Genomic DNA, 16,089 nt, shown 5'->3' on the forward strand with positions numbered 1-16,089 from the left:
GCTGACCTCAAGTTTATTGCAATCCTCCTGCCTCACCCTTTTAGTGGGATAGATGATAGGCAGGAGCGACCACACAATGCCACTTCTGGCTCCTTTCTTATTGCCTCATCTCTAATAATGTAAGTAAAACTCTACATTCAGAGCATAAGCAAATCCTATTACCCAGGCCCTCAAAATCCCTTCGAATCTATCCAGCCTTCAACTCTCGCTTCCTAAAGCAGCCAGTATCTCCTGTGAAGATGACTACCATAATCCTCTTCAGATTCTGGAACCTCATTCCTGCTTGCTGCCTCTTCAGTCCAGCAAGCAATGGGCTGTTCACTTTACCCTCCTCCTCAGAAGTCCCAGCAGCCTTAGCATGTTCACTGAAGACCATCCTGTGGCCATCAGGTCCCACGGCTTAGCCCACTATAATATATCTATATCTATCTATATCTATCTATATCTATCTATATCTATCTATATCTATCTATATCTATCTATCTATCTATCTATCTATCTATCTATCTATCTATCTATCTATCTATCTATCTATCTATCTATCTCTCCCTGTTCTCTTCAAATATTGTTAGCAAGCACCAGTCTTGCCTTTAAATTTACTCATCTTCTACTGGTACTTTAGGCAGATACCTACACCTGCCTATCTGGGTTTCTCAGGTTCTCCAGGTTTCTTCAGAAGGGCCCTCCTCCCTTATCCCCCCCCCTTATATTGCTTTGCTATGTATGTCAAGGTACCTCGGATGCTCTCCTTTTTAGCTATTGATTTACATGTATCTCTCTCACTGCGATGAAAACTCCATGAGCAAAGGCAACTGTTTGCTCAGTGCTGTGCCCCAGGATCTGAAATGAAGCCTAACAAGAATAAGCATGAAATAAAAGATTTTATGTGTATGTGTGCATGCATGTGTGTGTGTGTATGAAGGCATATGTTTGTGATTTGAAAGGCTAAAAACAGGTGTCTTCCTCAGTCACTTTTCAGCCTAAAACTCAAGCTTATTGATTCAGCTAGACTGGGCAGCCGGCCAACTCTGGGATCCACCTGCCTGTCATGGGTGCCAGAGTTTGCAGATTCAGGTCCTCATGTCTGTCCAGCAAGCACTTTACCCACTGAAGCATCTTCCATTTCCCACATGTATACTTTAACTGGCCAGAAATATTTTCGACTGAACTGGATTTTGTTAGTACTATACGGGCATTTCTCATTTCCCAAAAGTAACTAAAAATAAATAAACTAATTTCAATAATAAATAAAGCCATCTTGACTTGCAGAACAACAACATGAGTTCAATGTAAAGCATCATGGCTATATTTTAAATTTTTGGTAGGCAATTGGTGTTCTTTAGTCTTGGATCTCTTAAGGCCTTAAAGCTTTGCTACTTTAAACATTACATTCCTGTTTGTCTTATCTGTGGTTAGTAGCAGAGTTTTTCTCTCAGATATTTCTGAATACTGCTGGCTCTGACCTTAGTGCCAAGTAGGTTGCAACACGACTCTCGTTGCACGGTTCTATGAAGTTTGGGGCCAAGAGCCACTAGAATGCTGTAGAACTAAGAAAACTCCAGGGAGGAGAGAGTCCTAGGAACAAGCACAAACCCTTCTCAAGTGTCTCCAATCCTTGGGGGTTCGGGCTACTTGGCTGAAAGGTGCCTTTCAGAGGGGTGGTGTTTACCTTGGTGAGTGAATCCCCCTGACAGGACACACTAAGGAGGCAGTGTCAGCTCTAATAGACACCCATTTTACTCTAAGCATCTCCCCAGGGTGGGAGAGAAGGGGACCCCACAGAGCCCACTCTCTCCCAACAATTTCACTCCTCTTTTGGTTGCCTTCCTAACAAGCTTCGGTCAGCTTTAACAAGTTTGATCAACTGGCAATCGTCTACTTGCCATGTCTTTTCTTTTTCAAATTGGTTTTCTCTCTCTCTTTTTTTTTTTTTTACATTTTATTTATTATGGTTGTGTGTGTGTTGGGGGCTATGCCTCATTGTGCCTATGGAACTCAGGTAGTCAGGCTTGCTCAGTAAGTACTGTACTTGGTGAACCATCTCACCAGCTGCCCTTCCCTCTCCTTTACGTGTGTTGAAAGACAAGGTCTTTACAGTTCAGGATTGCCTAGAACATGATGTACTCCTGACTACTGTCCTGAATGCTGGGAATACAGGTGCATAACACCCACCTGGTTCATCTTCTCTCTTTTTTTATTAATGGTTTATTTATTTTTTATTTTATGTGCATTGGTGTTTTGCCTGCGTATGTATCTGTGAGCTGCCAAATGGGTGCTGGGAATTGAACCTGGGTCCTCTGAAAAAGCAGCTAGTGCTCTTAGCACTCAGCAATCTCTCCAGCCCCTCACCTCTGAAGCATAATCTTTCTGGAGATTTTTAAATGAGATTTTGAAATTCTTTCATTAAAAATAAGGTATTCTTTTTAAAAATTATTATTGTACTTATTTATTGTGGTAGGGGAGGGAGAGTCATGGCCATAGCATGTATGTGGAGGTCAGGGGACACCTTGAGGGTGTGGATTCTACCCTTCTACCACATATGTCCTTGGAATCAAATTCAGGTCAGATGTGGCAGCAAGTGTCTTTATCCACTTAGTCATTTGGATTGGACCCACAACAAGATATTCTTAATTTTGAACCACTTGAGAATTCACAGCACAGGATCTGGTCAAAATTACATATAACATAAATTAAAAACACTAATTTTTCTTTCCAGTGACTTCTTCAATACGTACAATAAAACAAATCATGCATGAGTCTTGGACTTTTATTTGGACATGAAGTTTCTTTAATGCTTAAATTGTCCTGTTTGGGATATGGTACCCTTGTTCACTGTTGGTCCTGTCTATGATGCAGTACCCTTTCTCACCACTGTTCCTGTCTGTGAGGAGGCACGCTTTCTCACAATTGGTCCTATCTGTGATGAGGTACCCCCTGTCATCATTGGTTCTGTCTGTGACGAGGTACCCCTACTCTCCCTTTGGTCCTGTCTATGATATGGTTACCCCCCTCTCATTGTGGGTCCTGTCTGGGATGGAGGACCCCTTCTCACCACTGGTTCTGTCTGGGATGTGGTTCCCCCTCTCACTGCCAGTCCTTTCTGGAATGCATCGGTCCTGTCTGGGATGGGGTACCCTGTCACCATTGGTCCTGTGATATGGTACCCCCTCTCACTCTTGATCCTGTCTAGGATGTAGTACCATTGGTTCTGTCTCTGATATGGATGCTCTTTAACCATTTAGGAATTTAAGTTTTTAGGTAGCTTGTCCAAAGAAAAAGTAAATATGGATTATAAGAGAAGCCTGTTGTTATTCAAGCTAGTATCTCCTGCAAAGCCACTCCTTCCTTTAAAATTACATATCTGGATTCCTGGACTGTGAGTGCAGTTTACATCTGGACTGAATTCGGGGGTCTCTGCTACTTGGGCTATGCAACTGGCTTTTTTTTCTCCCCCCTCTCTGAACACCCAGCAGGCAGAGCCAACATAAACCAAGGCTTGGAGACTTTTTGAGCGACCCTTACATTCCTGCACTCTTCTGCACAGCTTCACCGCAAACACTCTTCCTGTCTCTGCCGCCTGCCTACCCAAATGCTGTCTGACATTTTCTTCTCACTGCGCTGGGTGGGTGATTAACCTGTTCATAGTCCTTTGGCCAGTTTTGATACAGAGTTTCTGGCAGGAGTCAGGCTTAAGGCATTTCAGATGGCTAACACTAACCTCCAAATATTTCCCTATTTGAATTCTTTAATTTCTCTATTCTTTTGCCACCCAGAAAGGAAGGAGGGGAGCCCTCCAGGCTCAGGGAATGCCATGGGGGTGGGGTGGAAAGAATACTGAGAGCTGGAAGATGGGAGGAACTCTGGGAAACACTGTCTTCTGGGCATGCCATTGCCGCTATATTCCCGACCTCACAGCAGCTGTGATTCCCTGCTCATGAACTGCACAAGACGGGGTCCACCAACATTCATGAAGCTCCACTGTGCCCTGTGGAGCTAATGGTGGTTAAAGGTTATTGGGAAAGCAGAAGTCGTTTTCTTGAGTGTTTCACCACCGGTAACTTGCCCATGGCTGGTAAATAACCCCTGGCCATGATTACTTAAGCAACCCTAATTAAACGTGGTGAGTGATGAGCACATACTAAGACATGAAAGTAAGGGAAGACCAGCAGGATAGGACATAAGGAGGTAAGAGAGGGTAATGGGGGGGGGTGAATATGGTCAAAATGCATTCATGTATAGGTCAATGTGAAAGAATAAGCAAAAAGAAAAACATTAAAGTCAGGTTGGGACTGGAGAGTAACCAATGAGTGTAGAGGACCAGTGTTTGGTTTTCAGCACTTAAGTTACATGACTCAGAATCACCTGTAACTCCAGCTCAGGGAGGTCCAATGCTTTCTTTTGACTATTGTAGAAAAACATGAACACATTAAAAAATATTTTTAAGGAATGGGTGGGGATGAAAACCCTCATATACTCAACAGAGACATTTTCACAATGTGTAACTTCCACCCTCACAACTAAGAGAACCCCAAAGCCACTCTTCAGGACTTACAACACCCAAATCCCTTAACATGGGCATCAGAAGCTCACAAATAAATCCTGTATGGTGAACACCAATCTTTGGTCTTTTTTTTTTTCCTCCACTGATTTATGTGCAGTGCCACTACTAGTCACTCAGCAGACAGTTCCCAATGTGTCGCGCGGACAGGCCCTTGGTTCCTGTGTAGGATGCTGGGAATTCTGGAGAGGTGACCAAGCTGAGATCAATTCAATGATACCTGAAGGGAAACCTGAGGAGGATGCAGGGAAGGAGTCTATTTCCTCAGAAAAAAAAAAAAATGGCAGCATATGACTGGTTCTTGGAAACGGTTGGAAGGCTGTGCCAGCCATTTGGGGACTATGAGAAATGAAAAATTAAAAAGTGATACAAGCAAGAGGGTGACTCAGTGGGCTGAGACAAGCACAGACCTTTAACGACAAACAGAACAGCTGCTTCCTCCATGACACATCCCCTAGCTGTTTAGGGTCACGGCTGGTCAGTTTGCTTTTCTGATATGTTCGTCCTAATGGTCATGTAAGAGGTTTACAGATTCTTAATTAACATTTGCTTAGCACACTTGCAGCTGACAGATTACTCTGGATGTTTATGTCATCTCACACAGAAGGCCCTGGGCTTCCTCCATCTAGAGCAGCTGCTCCATCCATCAATGGAACCATTTACCCATCAATCAGTGTTGTCTTCTTTCAGGCTCTTCTGCCAACAGCTAATGGCTGAGTCGGTACTAGATAAAGGACACTGCATTAGGCGCAAGTGAGACAAGCCATGTCAGGGGCTTAAAACAATCATACCCATTTTAGAGACAAAGACACCGACGTTCTCGGTGTCTAAACATTTTTCTACATTAAAAATCTGTATGCAACCTTGCTGGGATTCAAATCTACAGCATCTGAATGCACAGTCTCCCGCTTTTCACTATAATTCACGTGAGCCGCTGCTTCGCTTGCCTAACTTACATGTAACAAGAGATTGTCCTGCTTTTGATATTCTACAATCTTGACTGCCCACAGCTACTCCAATTACAAGCCGTATCTCATCACTTCTGGACATGTGGTACATTCAGAACACAGGCTTCCTTCCACCTGGCATTCAGACCAACCCATACCTACAGAATAGCAGTGCTGCCCTGGCGACAACTGCGGATAACAGCTTCATCTCGTGCTCCTGTGGGGCTCTTTTCTACCCTGCTCACCATTCTGTGGGATACTCCCTGGGAGCATGGTGGTTCTCCTAGATCTTCACACATCAGATGCCTAAGTGTATGAGGAGAAAATTAAGAGTCTTGAGACTCTTAAAGCAATGATCTGATAACATTTCTAATGCGCTGACAGAATCCTGTTCCAGAGGAGTTTAGAAAGTTGCTGACTAAGCTCTCTGTGCACGATGTGAAACCCCAGAACCACCCACATATCCAGTACCCAGATGAAAAACTAAACCGACAGTCACTTACCATGGCAGGATTTATTTTACTGCCATTAAAAGAAAGATTTGGAGCATCAGGACATAGGAGAAGTATAATATGAAGATAGACTAACAGACACACACAGGTTCCCATCTACATGAAAATGTGAATCCGGACTTATAAGAACACTTCAGTGTACAATGCAAGTATAGAATGTAATACAATAATGGAAACTGGCTCTTCTTTCTACTGCTTATCTTTAGAGTCATTATAAATCAGTGCTGCAAATTCTTACAAACTGTACACTCACAGTTAAACGTTTGACCAATCTTGAAAAGACGTGTCTTTGTGTGCATGATGAATATTCTCTTTTTTTTTCTCTTCTTTGGTTCAGGGTGCCTTCTTGACAAAAGACATCCATTTACAGACAGACTAACCATGTTAAATTGTTTCTAGTAGCCAAAGGATCACCAGAATGAACGCTGTGTGGAAGCCCATACGTTACTGCACTCCAGATGCAGACAGCCTACTCCACAGCTGTCTCCCTTGCTGAGCTGGCACATCCAGAATGCTTTCTGCCACCCTTCTCTTGGTTAACTCTGGCTTATTCCAATAGTTCTGAAACTGAACTCTGGCTTAGTCAATAAGTTCTAAACACGGTACTGGTTGCATGGCAATTTAGTTTACGTACCTCTCATGCCCACACCGCTGAAGGAAGCATTATAATTATCAGTCGTTTTATGGAGGTAAAGTCAGTCGCTTTAAGCTAACAAGTTTGCCAGGGTTGACAGAAACAGGTGATCAGCTCCGCTCTCAGCTCACTGTTCTCTGATTCTGGCTTATTCTCCCTTGGACAATTTCATGAATTAAAAAGTATCAGATAAAGTATAAAAGTCACGTTCCTAGAAGTAAATTCTCAGATTATTTTTCTAATAATACCTAACCTGTCCTGCCATGAAGTCCAAGACTGGGGATGAAAACTCTCTCCTTTAAGATCGCCGTGGGTATCAGAGCAGTCAGTAGACGGCCATCCTGCTGCAGGGCAAGCACAACTAAGGCCGCACAAAACAGCGACTTAGATAAATATGAAAAAAAAAAGACATCAATTCAAGTACAAACAACACGCAAATAAACAGCACACCAGGATCCAAGGGAGCCCAACTAAGGGGTCGGTGACCTGTGCAAAAAGTCCCCTTTTTAAGTTCTGAATTTTGGAAAAATCCCCCAAACTGATTGTATAAATAATTCCCAGTCAGAGTTTCCACACTTTATCAGAAGAGGTTCTAACCCTGAAATAGGTTGGGAAATGGAAAAAAGAAACATTGGTCCAGCTCCAGGGCTACCTGTGGGAGGCACATACCATGTGTGCACACACATCACTAGCTATAAAGCCTTTCCCTGAGTCATGGCCTTTTCCAGGTGACAGGCAGCCCCAGATCCCCACATTTCCTGTAAACAAAGCTGAGGTGAGGAGCCCTGTCATGGTCACCAGTGGATATTTAGGCTGTCCTAGAAACTATCCCAATCTCTCTTCACCTCCTTTCTGCCACCCGGACCAGTCCACTCTTGCCCAAGCTCGGGGTTTCTTTCCCCTCCACGACTCTGCGAGTCTCTTTTGTGTGCTTTCTAGCACACTTCCAAAATGAGGTAGCCTGAGCTAACAACCTAGCCTCTACTCTGCTCTGATGATCTTCCCTTTCACCTCTGCCTCTCAGCCTTGGTCCTGCTGTGGTCTGGAGTACCTTGGTCTACTGTAAAATCTTGCCAGGTCTAGTTAGCTCCAGGTCCTCTAAGGACATTTCTGTCTCCTGAACTAACTCCTACTTACCTTCATATACATTAAACTTTTATGGAAGGGAAAAGCCTTCTATTACAATTTTTTTTAAAGATTTTATTTTAGTTTTTTGTATGCTTTGCATAAGTAGGTAGGTATGTAAGTATGTATGTATGTATGTATGTATGTATGTGCACCATGGTTGTGCAGTGACCACAGATGCCAGAAGAAGGCACCGGGGCTCTTGGAACTGCAGTTACAGTTCTGAACTACCATGTGGGTACAGGGAATTAAACCCAGATCCTCTGAAGAGCAGCCAGTGCTCTTAACCATCAAGCCGTCTCTCCGGCTCCCTACTGTAATCATAAAAATATCCATGACAACAAGGCCCGTGAAGACTGAAAACAATAAGTGCTATCAAAAATAAGTGGACTCTGCTCTCCAGGCAGCATGAGGAGCCAGACACCACACTGAAGAGGATCTAAGGCTTTCTCAAACTGCTTCTACAGCTCCTGCTACAGTTGAATTTTTCTCCTCTCTATTCACTCAGAGCCTGCTGGGTGGCCTCTGTAACAGCCTTCCCAGATACTGGGGTGACTCTCCCTTAGGTGTCCCCTGGTCTCTGACCTCAGTGTCTTTCCTCTTTACATGCAAATCCCCTATTTCAACTTCATATAAAGAATTTGACTACACGGTGTTGGTGCTGAGACTGGGATGGGCCGACTTGGATTTAAGGGTCCTTGTCATCAGCTTCCATCAGCTGTGACTTTGGAGTAGAGGTAGACTAAGGATACTCACTAGTTAGGACAACGGTCACTGTTCTTCCTGAACATCCAGAGTACAAAAGGGGCCTTTCTCTTGGGTAGTACAGCGGGATGCTGGAAACACAGGGAAGAGAATCAGTCTCGGTTTTCTGAGTGGTCAGCACAGATATCTGCAACCAAATGTGTACAGGTCTTCCTGTGTGCACTAGCAAACAAGACGGATACAGCTGGATGCCCTTCAATTTAACTCTCAGATTGTCTTATCTGCAGAAAGCATTTTATCTCATAGTCGCATCCCCTAAGACTTCAGGCTCTAGGCAAAAGTCCCACGTACTTTTTACCCATGCTTCTGACTGACTGGTTAAAGACAGGTTTTTCAGAACTCCCATCTTCTGCTCAATTAATTTGCTAGAACAGTTCACAGAACTCAGAGAACATTTCTGGTTTATATAACAGGATATTAACAATGACATGGATGAAGACCAGACAAAGGGATGGAGAGCTGCAACAGGGCCTGCGGGAAGAGACAAAGAACTATCACGCCCTTTCCAGGAGCATCAAATTCTAGGAACTACCAGGAAGCTCTCCAAAACACACTCTTTTCAGTTTTTGTGGAGTCTTCATTCCACAGGCATGGCTGGCCAATTAAAATCATGAGCCAACATAAGCTTTTCCCTCCAAGGAGGTGCGAGTGTTGCGACTTCTACCACAGCGCTCTGTTCTTGCCATAGTGTTCTGCTTTGTTGTTTCATGTAGCCAGCCCTCATCCTGAAACTACCTAGGGGCTGCCTACCTCATCAGCATAGTAAGCACTACAATCCAGGGCTGACCATTCGTTACTGGATAGGAAACCAGGGGGCTCATCTCTGGGAAGACTTTCTCTCACTCTCAGTATTCCTTAATTGCCTGCAGTTCTTTGTCTATGGGTGGTGCCCCATGGGAATAAATACATTTGTAATGCACTAAAAATTTTTAAATTTCCCAATTTCAGTTTCCTATGGTAGAGGCCAGCAGTTATTATATATGTCAAGAGATGAAGCCAAATAAAAGCCCCATGGGATTCTCAATTTCTAGGAGTGTCAGAAGGTTTGAGAGACTAAAGGAAAAAAAGAATCATATACTGTATGACTACTCATGCTAAGAGTTGTAGTCACTGAAACGCCTCAGTAGAAGTTGACTGCTCTACTGCTGTTCAGCCATGAGCATCACTGTGACCTAGGACAGTGTACCACCCTTCTAGGTCCAAAGTCAGATGGGCAAGAAGATCCTACCCAGAGCTGTACTGTCCACTGTCAAGTTTGGGATGCATCAGCTATGCGAATAAGAGAACTCACCAGAGAAACCAGTTTAAAAGGGGTGGGGGGACTAGTTAAGTGTGCAATAAAATAATCAGTGTTTCCCCAAGACACCAGGATTGACGGTCAGGAGAAGAGCGCTATTCCTTGATTGTGTCACAGGGTAAATTAAAAAGATGTGTCTTGAAATGAGGCATAGATAAATAATTTTTATTGCTTCAAGGACATCCTTAAGTAGCACTTTTTTTTTTTCACTCTGATCATACGGTTGTAAGGAATGTGACTATCGCCTGATTAATAATTAAGCAATAGAAGTTTATCCACCACTTCTTTTGCAGTATATTCCAAATGTCAACAGTGAAAACACCGAGTCATATCTTATTATTATAGAAACACATCTGACCTGTGAATCACCGGAAATGATCTGGGACTCCTCGGGACTGGTAGACCACACACAGCAAACACCTGCTTTTAAGCGTTTAGCAGGAACGGCTGAACTCCCTCATACATGACACAGTTCTACTCAGCAAAGAAGGTCCAGAAAGCTTTAATGAATAAGGAAGCTTTCAGCTGAACCGTAGATGACACAAGATGGAGCTAGTGAGGTGGCTCTGTCACCCAACAGCGCAAGCCTGACAGCCTGAGTTTGATCTCCAGAACCCATACAAAGGTGGGAGGTAAAAACTGACTTCACAGAGAACTTCCCGCCAGCTAGGACTGTGTGATACAGGTAAAGACTGCCTGTAATTTTTAAGGGACTGAAGGCTGGAAGAAGCTGAAATAAGAAGTTTGCAGGAGGCAGGGAGCTCTGTGAAGGGGAAGAAAACAGCTCTGGGAGATGAGTACCTTGCACCAGACAAACTACACTCCACATGGATCACCCAAGACAGTCCAGCAAGAAGTCAAAGGTGAGCAGATGGCCAGACTGGGACATGTGAACATTCTAGTCCCTCATGCAGGACTGCAGGAGAACACATGCAGTCAATACCCACTAAATGAACAGACACATGACTCAGAGAAATGAACTACCTCTTACAGTAGCACAGACAGGAAGTAATTCCAGGGCTGAGCTCAGGCCTTCAAAGGCACCAAACCCATGTTGTTTTCCATAAATCAATGTCTTCAAAATGGTAGGAAACATAGTCAGGATGGAGTGGAGTGAGTATTAATACAGATAATGGCAAAGACACAGCAGGGAGAGGTGGGCGTTCATACAGGTCCTCTGGGAAGCGACAGGGTCACAAGTGTGCTGTGGGAAGATCAGAAGAAACCAGCTCCAAGGCTGCACAGAAGGGACAAGAGGAGACCAATCTGGAGTGGAGTGATTCGGCTGCTCATGAGGAAGGGTGATGGACAAACTCACAGATTGTCCCAAATTCCGACGATGAACTGCATGGGCTTGGACAAGTTGTTTATTCCATTTGGTCCTTACTTTCCCGCACTACAGAGTTTCAGAGTGATACCAACACTAACTGCTCACAGACTTTTGTGAGCACTTAATGCAATAGGGAAAGGAATACAGTTCTTGGCTTCATAGATACTGCTTTAAAAAGGAAAGAGAGAAAAAAGGAAGAAGGGGGAAACAGGTGAGGGGAAGGAAGAAAAGGGCAGAGAGGGACGAGGAGTGAATCAAGGCAGATCTGCCAGCCCTGCTGAGCTGTCCTAACGAAGAAAGAAGTCTCATGTCGTTCCAAGGGTCCAAGTCCTGGTGACCAGAAAAATGAGCTGATATGAAGGTGTCCACAGGGCATCCAGTCCAAGGTGCTGAGGAGCACTAGCAAAGGAGGAGCACTCTGAAGAGCATGTCCAAGTCCACAGTAGAAAAGGAACAGCTAAGCCACAGAAAGGTACAGAATACAAGGACAGACACACCTGTGGGACATGGGGCACTGATAATGAGGACAGATGGAGAATGAGAGGTGAGATGCTCAAGATATACCTGTAAAACCACTCAGCTCCGACACTCTAGCCAGCCGGGCGTGTTTAGGCCCCACCCTGTTTTCTAGCCAGCCATTCCATTCTCTCCACTGAACCTGATGGCTGATGCTTCTGGCACCAAACTCTGCCCTTGCGACTCTTCTCTAGAATCAACCTTTACCCAAAAGTGGCATGTTAAGATCATGTTGTGAGCATGGCAAAATAGGCTGTGATGGCTTGTCAGTGGATCAGTGCTTGCCACACGGCATAAGGAGCTGAGGTCAGATCCCCAGCACCCCCGTAACAAGCAGGTGTGGTGGTATGCCTACGATCCTAGTGCTGGGAGGCAGAGACAGGGGATAGTCGGAACTTCCTGGACAGCTTGTCTTGCCAAATAGAAGTGTGAGACTTGGTCTCAAAATATAAGATGGAGAATGTGCTGGCTAGTTTTATGTCAGCTTGACACAAATTAGAGTCTCAGTTAAGAAAATGCCTCCGTACAGTTCTTACTTATTGATAAGGGTCACCCTTGGGGAGGAGGTCCTGGGTTCTCTAAAAAAACAGGCCCAGCAAACCATGGGGATCAAGTCAATGAGGAGCACTCCTCCATGGCCTCTGCATTAGCTCCTGCCTCCAGGTTTCTGCCCTGTTGAGTTCTTGCCCTGATTTCCTCTGACAATGAACAGTGCTGTGGAAGTGTAAGCCAGATAAACAGTTTCTTCCCCAAGTTGCTTTGGTCACAGTGTTTTAGCACTGTAACAGTAACCCGAACTAGGACAGAGAGTAACTGATGAAGACAGCTAACATCAGCCTTCGGTCTCCACATGCACACACAGAAGAATACATACATACACATGCATAAACACTCCTACATATACAAAGATGAGTCAAACTGAAGCAAATAGTGCCCCATTTACCTTTAAGGTCTAGGTCCCTCACAGCCTGTAGAATAGCTCTGTCCCAGGCGGCCTCCACATCCAGCCAAAGACTCCCCTCTGCCCAGTCTAAGCAGCATCAGCAACTCTCCCACAGCTCCCGCTGTGTGTCCTTCTCTCCTTATGTGTAGCCCTGTTCTACAGCTCTTTACAAAGCACATGCTCAATGAAGCAGATGGAAGAGCCACCTGAGGCACACAGGGCACAAAGTGGGCTCGCGCTGGCAGAAGTTCCAAAGATTAAGAGATAGTGTAAGATGAGTGGCAGAAGAACAAAGTGGATTGCAGGAACCAGACTTAGAGGCATGGGACTATATTACCATGGAGAGAACTGGTTCTTGGAAGGACAGACACAAAGAGTCCCAGGCATCACTGTGGCGCACAGCCTTCCAAAGCACAATCTGTTCAGTCCCAGGCATCACTGTGGCGCACAGTCTTCTATAGCACAACCTAACTCAGTACCAGGCATCTCTGTGGTGCACAGCCTTCCAAAGCACAACCCAACTCAGTACCAGGCATCACTGTGGTGCACAGTCTTCCAAAGGACAACCTGACTCAGTACCAGGCATCACTGTGGTGCACAGCCTCCCAAAGCACAGCCCGACTCAGTACCAGGCATCACTGTGGTGCACAGCCTTCCAAAGCACAACCTGACTCAGTCCCAGGCATCTCTGTGGTGCACATCCTTCCAAAGCACAACCTGACTCAGTACCTGGCATCTCTGTGGTGCACAGCCTTCCAAAGCACAACCTGACTCAGTCCCAGGCATCACTGTGGTGCAGCCTTCCAAAGCACAGCCCAACTCAGTCCCAGGCATCACGGTGGTGCACAGCCTTCCAAAGCACAGCCCGACTCAGTTACAATTACTTATTTTTTCAGTATTCAATTCACCTTTAGGGGAGGCATTTCTATTTAAGTTTTTGATTCAAATTTCTTCAAAATTTTCTCCTTGTGTAATAACAATGAAAAACGGGTTGGAAACACTGATATTGAGGGAGGTACATATTAATCTCTGTATATGTAGGTGGGAAAACATCCAAGAGCTCCTGGGGCGCAGAGCTGAAGAAGCAGCAGCCATGGCAGTCCTTCCCTACTCTGTGTGCAAGCCTGAGGCACAGCACTCTCAGCAAGTCAGTCCAAGGAAAGTGCTTTGTACTCATTTATTTTACCCTCACAACTCTATGAAGTCATAAGCAAGTTTCCAGGAAAAAAAAAAAGACACACCTGGGGTTATGATTCTACAAGGCCAAATGACCAAACTTCGTGAATGTGGAAATGTTAAAATGCCACAGATCAGAGCCAAAGCATCTAGAGCTACTTTTAGTCCCCCAGAAAGCCATTTAGAGGCCATCCTTGGGACTATGGAAACATTTAAAATGTATTCTTAGCAGATCGCCAGTCTCTACCTAAGGATGTCAACTCTGAGACCCATGACAGGGTTTCCCCACGATGCTGTACCCCTGCTCGCCCCACATAGTTGATGCTCCTGATGTGGCACAATGCCCTGACTGAGGTACTTAAAGGAGAACAGAATTATTTTGTCCCATAGTTCATGGTTGTAGCTCACCGTGACAGGAAGTCAAGGTAGACAGTGTAATGGAAGCAACTGGTCAAGTCACATCCACAGTTACAAAACAGTGAGGATACCCATTGCGTCTGATGTTCATATAAGCATGCAGCACAGCCCACTGTGGTGTGAGAAGCCCTTCCTGGAGTAAGAACCTGGGAAACCATTCCCATACACAACACAGAAACCAGCCTCAAAACATATATCCCCTTGCTAACATCAAGCAATTTGAGATTTTTAGGAGAAAATGGGAAAACAGAAATATAAGGGAAAAGGACATATATTGAGAAGGGGGATTCTGCCATTTGGTATCCCAGCTGGTTTTACGTTTGATAAGTATGTAATTTAACTTTCTAAGTGTTTGGAAATGTGGATAAACATAACTAAAGATGACGTGGCTCTAGGGTTTCATCAATGGAGAATGTGTGATATTCCTAAATTGGTATGTTTTGCACATCAATCTAGAAGTGTTAGGTAACAGAACTTAAGACGATGTAGCTGTTGTCTGCTTTAACAGAATTTAAACACATTTACAAGCAGAAATGATAAAACTGCTAGTTTACAAGAGACGAATAACAAGAATTTTGGAAACTGCAGCAAAACTGAAGAAAAGTAAGCCAATGGCATGGGCGTCTTTTCAATAAAATCATTAAAAAACAAACCCAGACACAGGCCTCACAACCTTCATAAGAATTCAACACAAATGGCAAATCTAACCACAGAATTAAAAACTAGAAACTAGAGCAGTTCTCAACCTTTGAGTCTAGACCCCTCTGCGGGTTGAATATCAGATGTTTGCATTATGATTCATAACAGTAGCAAAATTAGTTATGGAGCAGCAGTGAAACAATGTTATGGTTGGGGTCACTACAACATGAGGAACTGCATTAAAGGATTGCAGCTTTAGGAAGGTGGAGACCACAGAACTAGAAGATAACCTAGGAACATGTGGGAGACTTGGGTATCATACTGGTTAACGCCAACTGAGAACTTGACAGAATCTAAAATCATGTCGGAGAAGGGCCTCCGGGCATATTTGTGGGGAATTATCTTGGCTATGCTGATTGAGTTACATCAAGTGGGAAGACCTGCCCACTGCAGAGGGCTCATGGGCTAGGATCCTGGATTGTATGGGTCTTCCACATGTATTCACTGTTCAAATTCTGGGTGTGCTGTGACCTATGGCTGAGAGAACCTGCCACCCCGACCTCTGTGCCATGCTGGACTACCATAGCAACAGGAACCAAATGATGGCAGGAGCAGCAGTGGCTTCTCGGAAATAATGGAAAGACAACCCAGGGAAAGAACGGATGAGCTTCCCTTCATTAAAATGAGAAAGAAAGAAAGAAAGAAAGAAAGAAAGAAAGAAAGAAAGAAAGAAAGAAAGAAAATACTTTTGCTCTGCTAAAGACTATATCATGAGAATGGAAAGAGAAACCACAGGCTGAATGAAAATATTTGCAAAAGAAACTTCTGATAAAAGCTTATTACCAAAAAGAAAAAAACTTCAAAAAATTGACAGTAAGCAGTACAACATTTACATAGGGGTCCAGTGCCCTGGATTTGGTCCTTAAGTTAAAACCTTTTAACAATAAGAAGACAACTAATCTGATCTACTGCACACCTACTAAAATGTCCCCAATCCACAACCCAATGCTACCAAATGCCAATGAGGATACATGCAACAGGAGCCGATGAAGGGAATGCAAAGCGGTCCAGACTCTTTGGAAAATCCTTTGCTAATTTCTCACAGAATGAAATGCAGCCTTCCTTACCACACCAGTCCAGTAACTGTGCTCTCTGGTGTTCACTCAAATGAACTGAGAACTTATGTTTAGAAGAAAATGTGTATACAGGTGTCCGTACAGCTTGCCCATA

At 44.3% G+C, this 16,089-nt stretch overlaps 1 protein-coding gene across 3 annotated transcripts in view; it reads right to left on the reverse strand.

Moving 5' to 3' along the window:
- The window catches only part of Gng12 (G protein subunit gamma 12), a 103,120-nt gene that overhangs the window by 65,835 nt on the left and 21,196 nt on the right, over nucleotides 1-16,089 (reverse strand). Inside the window, exon 1 of one of the 3 annotated variants that reach the window (XM_057786543.1) lies at nucleotides 6,652-6,670. The exons of the other annotated variants lie outside the window; for them this stretch is intronic. The gene's annotated coding sequence lies outside the window, so the exon portion shown is untranslated. Of the gene's footprint in view, nucleotides 1-6,651; nucleotides 6,671-16,089 lie in introns of those variants that run through there. 3 annotated transcript variants of the gene reach the window in all.

The sequence above is a fragment of the Chionomys nivalis genome, chromosome 1, assembly GCF_950005125.1.
Source record: "Chionomys nivalis chromosome 1, mChiNiv1.1, whole genome shotgun sequence".
Taxonomy (NCBI): Eukaryota; Metazoa; Chordata; class Mammalia; order Rodentia; family Cricetidae; genus Chionomys; species Chionomys nivalis.